This window comes from Frieseomelitta varia, unplaced genomic scaffold, assembly GCF_011392965.1.
Source record: "Frieseomelitta varia isolate USP_RPSP 00005682 unplaced genomic scaffold, Fvar_1.2 scaffold_372, whole genome shotgun sequence".
Taxonomy (NCBI): Eukaryota; Metazoa; Arthropoda; class Insecta; order Hymenoptera; family Apidae; genus Frieseomelitta; species Frieseomelitta varia.
The window spans coordinates 134,479-144,815 of record NW_025110115.1 but is presented as its reverse complement, the minus strand read 5'-3'; the positions used below and the strand labels follow the sequence as shown (position 1 = coordinate 144,815).

Genomic DNA, 10,337 nt, shown 5'->3' with positions numbered 1-10,337 from the left:
CGAACACGACGATACTTCTTCTACCACGTATGAATAATTAACCGAGCCGAATTTTTTTTTCTCTTTCCTTTTTCTCGTCTCTCAAGTTCCTTGACTCTTTGTTCGCTCGCGGGGGGATCTTACGAGGACAATATAACGTTAGAACATGAGACACGTGTCATTCGATCGATCATTCACCAGCCCAAGGTCTCCTCCACCTTCCTTCATTCGATTTCATCGACGAGGACTCTGTTCACTCGAAGAATTTCGACTGGAGTGAATTGTGTCTGTAACGCTCAGACGGACACTGTCAATGTGCTATTGTCATCCTCCTGGAAGATTCGACGATCGCAAGGTTGTTTTATTTTAAGATTTGTGAAAGTATCGTCGGTCCTTCCGACAGTTGTCAACATCCTTCCGCGAGGATCATCATCCTTCTTATTTTTGAAATTGTCAGCAGCCTGCAGTAAGTATGACGAATAGTCCCCGTCGTATCTGAATTAACACACTGCGAACCGGAAACACGAACTCACGTCTTTCAGTTTTCAACCGTCGCGAATGGGGATTCAACGCTTTTTTGCGTTGTAGGGGACACGACCCAGGCAAACGTTATATATAATTTATATTACACAATGTTATATATTATATATTAAATTAATACAATATTATATATAATGTTATATAATTTTTCAACAAGCAGGGAAATTGTTTCCTAACACACCACACCAAGGAACGTTACTAGAGGTATTTTCATTTTATTTAATAAAATACGTCTAAAATGAAAAATAATTAATAATTCTAATTATTAACAAAATAATACACTTAAATGCTATACATTCTCTTGAACCCTTTCAATCATATACTAAATAATTCAAAAAATACGAGAAAATACGGGCTACATGTTTATCAGAGCATATCGTTCTCAATGCGTTACTATAAATATAAAATAAATGAATAGTTAAAATCTGAAATAGCATAATAAATTCTTGAAATTACTAGAGTTCTTGAATATTACTATAAAAAATATATAGTAATATAGTAATATATAATAAAATATGTAGTAATATAGTAATATATAATAAAATATGTAGTAATATAGTAATATATAATAAAATATGTAGTAATATAGTAATATATAATAAAATATGTAGTAATATAGTAATATATAATAAAATATGTAGTAATATAGTAATATATAATAAAATATGTAGTAATATAGTAATATATAATAAAATATGTAGTAATATAGTAATATATATAGTAATATTTTATCAATGTAGATTAAACAAATAAGGCGGATACGTGGAAACTTCGGTCCAAAGTTCAGCCACATGGATACTTTTGAAGATTGATTTAAGACTGTCGTATATCTGAGAGTTCAAGTTGTTTTAAGATTACGTCAGTATAAGATATTAAGTAAAAAATAATTACGCGTTCTAGTGGAAAAGTGAAAGAGCTTCTTTCATGCTTGAAATAAAGTAAAGAACCAAATCAAATATATGCCATTTCACTCTGGAAATTCGCTTCAATTTCGTAATAACGAGATGAAATAAAAATGTATTGATGAAAGGAGCGTGAAACACATATTTAGGCACTTTCAACCATCTGTGCGTTATAACCTGCTCAGTATGCTTCAGCAGTTACTTTCCAAAGTAGTATATTATTCAGCACTGCGTTCACTTTCTGTTTCGAAGCCTAAACTCGCACCAAGTTCGACTGAATTATTCAGCAAAGATTAAGACAACCTTCTCACTCGCATATAGCAATAAAAATACGTATAAACGTATAAAGAAATCTTATTATCCTTTAATCCCTAGTTTCATTTCCTCTAATTCGTACATTTTCTTTTCTTTTTTATTTCATTTTTCTCTTTCTGAAAGATGTTCGTCAAAAGGTTCAGAAATTTCAGTAGAAACAATTATGCGAGACGCGACAGGCACCGTTCATAGTTTTTAATCAACCCTCTGCGCGAGAGAAAGAAAGTTATTATCATGAAATAAACATTTTTATAATCTTGGAATAACCAATTCGCTTATTTTCACTCTTTGCCCTCATTTTTTGTATCATTGTCTATCAGCAATTTATTTGCGAAATAGTGAGTGACGTATCATTTCGAGAAAAATAACGTAGCACTGGAAATAATCTTCCTGTTCAAATGGTATTTATGGCATGAAATTTCGTTGATTATATTTCTTTTATGAGACTTCGTTTCAAGCAATCACCAAATATAGAAATTAACATAATATATATTGTTATATATAATTAATATAATTATAATATTATAATTAATATAATATATATTATTACATATAATTAATATAATATATATTGTTATATAAAATTAATATAATTATAATATTATAATTAATATAATATAATATACATACATGAAAAATTTCCTTCACCATTTTATAAACTTTCGTAAGAATCGATAGAAGTTTAATTTACGTGAATTATCCTGAATTATTCGAATAATAATTTGATAATGAGTGTCAACTGACTCGCGATTGTTTCTATCCTGAAGAATTTCTTCTTTTGAAATTTTATTGCTCCTCTTACGTTATAATATATATATCGTACAACACCTATCTACGTTCATTATAATTATCAGCAATTATAAAAAATTTTGTAATTTAACTGTTCGAGTGTAATGGGTTAAAGCAAAAATTTCGTACCATTGAGAAACATGAAAACAGTACACAAAACGTTTGGAAAAACATATTCTGGACATTTCATTCCAGTATCCCGTGTTTAAACATAACTGAAATATCGAAACGTAATTTCAATAGTAAAAGATTCCGCACGTCCAACGTTTGAATTTGAATTACGTCAAATCTGCCCGTGTCTAATTCCGAGCGTTCAAATTTTTTGAATCTTCAATGCCTGAAACGGACGTCCGGAGTGTAAATTTCTCAACCGTGCGTTATCTAAAAATTCAAAAGGTTAAAATTTCTCGGACTCTCGCGTTCGAATTACTGAAATCTCATTCCAGTTTGAATATTTTTCGAATTTCCCCAGAAAAAACTGGGAGATCTGCCGTCAAAATTCGAAAACGTAGACGAGAGTGTCTCTGGCATTATTTAACTGGCAATTTCTTCACCGCTCTCTCGTAGCGAACGACTACGGGATCTTCGCGGATCTATGAAAAATTCAAAGACACGGAAAATGTCCGGAAAAGAAAATTAAGGGCACAGAAATGTCATACATAAATATGCAGAAATACGTGAAACGTTCCAAATGTAGAACTCTTTATAATATTCATAATCAGCAGATAGAAACGAACAAATTTTCGTCCACCAACCTAACCTAAACCTAACCCAAACCACCATTCTTATTAATCATACTCGCAAACATATCAATTTGCAAAAGTCTGTAAACACGTGCAATTTATATAAATGTGATGTATTTTCGAGGAAACAGTTTCGTCAACCTTCTCTCGTTTCGTGGGGAGATAACGATTCGAATTTAATTAGACTTTCGTTTGATTAAATTACCCAACGAGTGATGGGCGCGAGACGACGTGAGTATATACTTGGTTGGCCGATCGTGCGCGTTGCATCTTAACCGTGACAGGCGTCTTGCTTGCAATCCCATTCCGTCGAGTCACTTCACGATTGTACACATCAATTACTGCGAGAATCTACGCGAACACCGAGCTAAATAATTCCGTATAATGTATCCGCAGCGAGCAGGTTTAACATCGTAGCAATCTCGATTTGAAAATTTATTCATTGTAAATTTATATTTACTGTAAAATTGTTGTTGTCACTGTACAATTGTACACTCCCGCTCGATAGTCTTAGGACACTTTCATTTTTAACATTCGATACTTATCGTGGATTATCGTATGTCTATGCGTACTTTATAATACAGAATAACAGAATATAATACAATGTATTAATATATCAACAGAGTAATACTTTTGTATAAAATGTGTTTTGTATTTATTGTATTTAATTATACTGTGCGTATCGCATTTGTTGCAAGTACAACAATTTATATTATACTGTGTTTATTGTGTATAATTTATAATTTATAGTTATTGTACTGTTTTTATGAAACAAACGTTAATTTAAAACTTTTGAGCGTGGATGTACGCGGAAGAAATTTCTTTCAATCATCACGTGTTTCTTCGTTAACGTTTTACGAATGACATTACAATATTAATAGAGGATTTTGACATACGTGTAAGACATTCTGTAAAAGTTGAATTTTATGTAAAAAAAAAAAAAAAATATACGTTGAAATGAGTAATGGCTGACCTACTTTCCGGTTCCATTTGCATTTTGGGATTTTTTTCTCTAAAAATGATGAATATTTAATAAAACGAAATAACTGGACTGGTGGCCGCTTTCCAGTCAATTTCGAATATTAAAAAATATTGAAATTTGAATGAAAGTACGTTTTCTCTCGTATACGCACATATATTATAATATATTCAAATATTTCATATATTTTTACGTTTTCGCTCAATTAATTAACATAAAAATCTGCAGTTATTCATCATCTGAATAATCAATTTCACAAATTATTATAACGAGCAACAAGTTCGTTCGCCTCTCAGTATAAATTTACTTTCAAGAATAGAAATGAACACATTTCACCTAATTATCTCAGAATGATTGAAACACACCTCGTACGCAGGTATACCTATTCATTGTGAAAATTTTAGAAATGTATGTTGAAAACATTCGTAACAGATCTTACGAAGCATCGGCTATTTATCAAAAACGAACATAAAACTTGGAAATTAACACTAGACGAACATTCGTTAAATAATCAAGCTTCCAATGGGATTGCACTAATCAATTATTAATGTACTACAGTCGCTGTAATAATTATTATTACGTAGTATACCATGTAGATTGTGTCACTCCAGATGTGATCGGGTAAAAAAAAGAGTCAAAAGGCAAAAAGCCAAAAAAAACGAAAAGATCAAAAGGCCAAAAAAAGGAAAAGTCACAGAAGAGTCAAAGGATCACAGGAATTTTCATCGAAGAGGAATCGTCGACAATCTATTCTTCGTTGCAGCTATACATACCTATCTCAGCGATGCATGGATTATGACACTCGTAATCAGACGAGATCGAAGGACGAGAACGAGAGTCAAAGGCCAGAGGGAACTTTTATCGAAGAGAATCGTCGATAAATCGGACGGTGGTAGGCCGATATTAAGAATCGGCGCGACGTACAATAGACGGCGATGGAGCACGCGCTTAATAATTAACGGATTCCGCGGTATCCGTGGAAGAGGAGAAATGAAAACGTACGCGGCAAACGAGGCATCGGCCGGCAAACAATGCCGCTCATTACCGTCCATATCCAAGCGCTCGAGTCCTCGTAACGAGACGCAAGTAGCGGCATTCGTGATTTCCACCGTGATAACCTAATAATCATCGTGGCAAACGATGACCCACCAGTTCGCTAGATACCAGATCGCCTCCTCGATATCGTTCCCCCATTGATTATTAATTGCGTCTTAATCATCCGTTGAACTTTTATTCCCTCTAACGAGACCAATCATCTTCGAATCTGTCGGCAATTGCTCAAGTTGAAAACGAGAGCACGAGGAATGTAGTTTTGCATTAGATTCCATCTTCTTTTCAATACTGTTTTCCCTACTGATTATTAATTGCGTCTTAATCATCCACCGTGAATATTTTACTCATTCGACCAAACCTCTTCTTAGAGGACCAATCATACTTTGAATCCGTCAGCAGTTGCTCAAGTTGAAAACGAGAGCACGAGGAATGTAGTTTTGTATTAGATCCCATCTTCTTTTCAATACTGTTTATTAATTGCTTCTTAATCATCCATCGTGAACTTTTCATTTCCTGTAACATCTATCTTTGAATCTGTCAGCAATTGCTCGAGTTGAAAACGAGAGCACGAGGAATGTAGTTTTGCATTAGATCCCATCTTCTTTTCAATACTGTTTATTAATTGCTTCTTAATCATCCATCGTGAACTTTTCATTCCCTGTAACATCTATCTTTGAATCTATCAGCAATTACTCGAATTGAAAACGAGAGCACGAGGAATGTAGTTTTGTATTAGATCCCATCTTCTTTTCAATACTGTTTCTCTAACTGATTATTAATTGCGTCTTAATCATCCACCGTGAATATTTTATTCATTCGACCAAACCTCTTCTTAGGAAACCAATCATACTTTGAATCCGTCAGCAGTTGCTCAAGTTGAAAACGAGAGCACGAGGAATGTAGTTTTGTATTAGATCCAATCTTCTTTTCAGTACTGTTTATCAATTACTTCTTAATCATCCATCGTGAACTTTTCATTCCCTGTAACATCTATCTTTGAATCTATCAGCAATTACTCGAATTGAAAACGAGAGCACGAGGAATGTAGTTTTGTATTAGATCCCATCTTCTTTACAATACTGTTTTCAATACTGATTATTAATTGCGTCTTAATCATCCACCGTGAATCTTTTATGCATTCGACCAAACCTCTTCTTAGGGGACTAATCATACTTTGAATCCGTCAGCAATTGCTCAAGAGCATTGGGAATGTAGTTTTAAAACAATACGATATATCTGAAATATTAAATTCCATCGCCTCTTCAATACTGTTCCTCTATCGATTATTGATTACGTCTTAATCGTACACCGTGAATCTTTTATTCCTCATGATTATGAGAGTGTGAAATCGTACTTTGAATCTGTCAGCAATCGACAAATCGAGTTGTAAACAAAAGCACAGAGAATGTATAATAGTTTTGTAACAATACCATGTATTTGAAATATTATGTATGATTATTAATTACGTCTTAATCATTCACCGTGAATCTTTTATTCATTCGATCAAACCTCTTCTTACGGGACCAATCATACTTTGAATCCGTCAGCAATTGCTCAAGTTGAAAACAAAAGAGCATAGAGAATGTAGTTTTGTAACAATACGATGTGATTTGAAACACTAAATTCCATCTCCTTTTCAACATCGTTCCTCTATCGATTATTGATTACGTCTTAATCACCCGCCGTGAATCTTTTATTCATGATCGGTCCAATCCTTGTTACGGGACCAATCATACTTTGAATTTCTTAGCAACTGCTCGCAATGGAAAATGTAGTTTTGTAATAATATTGTGTATTTGAAATGTAACTGATTAACGAAAGTATACCAAAAAAATACGAAAAGTATACGAAAAATTTTTAAAGATTTCATTAAAAATTTCTAATGGCACACTGCAATTTGGTAGAAGTATTTGAAACAGTACTAATAATTTGTAAATTGAAGTTCAAGATTTAATATTCTGATTAATTTTTGGAGATCACAAATTACTTTCCTAATTATCTGAAAGGATCTTCATATTTTACAATTTAACATCGAGTCTTTCCTCTTGAAATGCACGTGTTGATACATTTTCTTAATGTTTAAAATATTTGTGCCAATTTTCAAATAAAAAAAACTATAAAGCTTTTGGAACACGAGAGTTTCAAACTGTCACAGAAACGCTTACGATATATCATAGTACATTCACACTGGCTAATTACAAAGAATAACCAAGAAGAACAAACAGAAGTGAATTTTATCGACAAACGTATACGATACAAGGTAAAAGTTATCAGATGGAAATTAATCACCACAGAGTTAATAAACTGCTGATCGTTTGATATAACAATCATTAGGCGCGGTGTGCAAGTTCGCAGGACTTGGCATTATGCCAAAAAAGCATTCAACGTTACACACACACACAGGGATTCTTGAGAAAGTTTCTCGAAGAAGTATGTCGTTTCTCGTAGATTCTTTGCTCCAAGGTAAGCAACATGTTCACACTGCTGATAGTAATATAAAACCCGAGATACTGTATCTTCTGCTATCATCTTCTCACACACTCATACACCGGTCAAAATGGACAATTATATTCTTTACGTTTAGCAACTGCGTGACTTCCACTCATTACACTTCGTTTGATACCATAATGACCGGCAATTAGTCACGTCGCGTGCCTAACGTTGCATTCGTTTTCTCTGATTGTCACTCTTTGCTTTCCTCTTTCATTCAGCGCGCACGCGAAACTAACGTAGCAGCACTCCCAGATAATTATTCACCTTTCAATTTTGCGATTTTGTATCTTTCAAGCTATCATGGTGTATTTAATTCGAATTATTGAATTGTAATGAAACTGAAAGAGAGAGAGAGAGAGAGAGAGAGCAAGATTTTTTAAAGATAATTTCAAGACCTCTTACAGATCAGTTAGTGTGTTTCTTTTTTTCTTTTTAACAGAGAAAAAGGAACTCTTAATATGATTTTTTAATTTTTAACGTATGATTAATTTTTATAAGATTCTTTGTACATACATATGTATGTACAATTAGGATTCTAAAGAATTTTCTGTTATTTGAGTAACAAGCATAAGTTCGAGGTTTACACGTTTCTTACAAAAACATGGTCTAATGTCCAAAAATTACCCAATGTACACTGATCTATCGCATGTTATTTTCTAACACATTCTAACGATAAGTGGATTTCATTTTCCAAGTGAGCGACATACATAAAAGATGACACGATCGATAAAGGACATCGTAACATAACTTCGGCCTGACGTATTTAAAAATTCAGAGGATGACTTTGACAGTCAGTAACTATTCTAGTCCTCAATCAATTTTTCATTTTGAATCGACGTCGATATTCTCTTCCTGCATTATCACACTAGCTTTCTTAATATTAATTTGAACGAAAAATACTGCGAACTCGTAGGAACGTTAATATAAAAAAACTGAAATAGTAATAATTCAACGTTAAGAAATATTTAATGTCGGAAAATTAGAGGAACAGTATTCTGAATATTACATCGAGAGAGGAGGAAAGAGAAAGTAGGAAGAGGAAAGAGTAGGAAAATGCGATTCGTCCGGGTCTTTTCAGAAAAAATTTGCAGCTAGTCTTTGACCTGGAATAGTGAAAAATAGATCAAGAGACTTATTTGTACGATTGAAAAAGCTGTGAAATTCGTGACGAATCTGAAAAGACTGGACTAATATTTTCTCTGGTTCCTTTGATAATAATAATTTTCTAACACCTGTGTGTCATATACGTGTGTGTGTCACATCGACTGTTGTCGTGTTATGATTATCTGCATAGTTCAAGCACGTTACGAATACTCAACAATTTTCAAAATATTTCCAAATTTAAGTTTTTTTAAAAGCACATAAACAGCTCAGAGATCAATCAGACAAAGTTTTATTAAAAACAATTTGCACTATGCAAATGTTCCCCTGTTGATAAAATCTTCGGTTGATGGAAGAGTTTAGTCGTTATAATACAATCACTGGACTGCGAATTTTTATGCATTAAACTTGAAAGTGGAAATTTGCACGGAAAGCACATAATATAGAAATATGTATAAAATATATAAATATGTGCTTTTTATACTACTTAATTCTTTCCAATAGTTATAATTTTTTTTAATTCCACTTTCAAAAATATATAATTACTACAACATAATAACTAAACTGTTCCAAACTAATTATTACAATAGTATAACTAACTGCCCCAAAATTTCTATTTTTAATGGAATATATACCGTATTATATAATTTTTTATTTAATTATTACAACATTATAACTAAACTGTTCCAAACTAATTATTACAATATTATAACTAACTGTCCCAAAATTTCTACTTTCAATGCAATATATACCGTATTATATAATTTTTTCCGTTTCTAATTTTCATAACACTTTTTTATTGTCTCTTCGTTTTTATGGAGTAGATTACCTTCTCTTCCAGCGAGCATCCTTTCTCTTTCTGAGCTAACGTCTCTCGTTTGAATCGAGATCATGACTCATGATCGTCAAACGAATGATTCACAACATTCTTGGCTATCCCATGGTTGGTCTAGAGTATAGTTCTAGCGCGTTCTGTTTTCCAAGTTAAGATTGAAATATGCAAATTTCTTAAAAGCTGCAATTCATAATTTCTTCAATAGTGGAACATCGTGGTCCTGTGGCGCAACGGATAACGCGTCTGACTACGGATCAGAAGATTCCAGGTTCGAATCCTGGCAGGATCGGATGATATTTATCAATTTTTGTCCATAAAACTGTTTTTTAATGACCCATGTAGCGTTTAATGACACATTTTACTCCCCTCTTCTATCTGTGTCGTATGTTACAGAGTAACGATACATACATATGTATGTATGCCTAGAAGCGTAACGATTAATTTATATTCTTGATGAGATGCATATTGTATCAGAGAACGACAAATCTGTCAGTTATCAATGGAAGAGTAATCTGTACATCGATTCAATCGACCGTTTCTGTAAATTAAAATAATAGGAATATTTTGCAATAAAATCCTGTTTGAATATTAACTCACATTTGCATCAC

At 32.9% G+C, this 10,337-nt stretch overlaps 1 non-coding gene across 1 annotated transcript; it reads left to right on the top strand.

The window, feature by feature from the left end:
* Positions 1-9,945: 9,945 nt before the first annotated feature.
* Positions 9,946-10,018, top strand: Trnar-acg. Its single transcript has one exon. It is a non-coding gene; the product is annotated as a tRNA-Arg (tRNA).
* Positions 10,019-10,337: the final 319 nt, after the last annotated feature.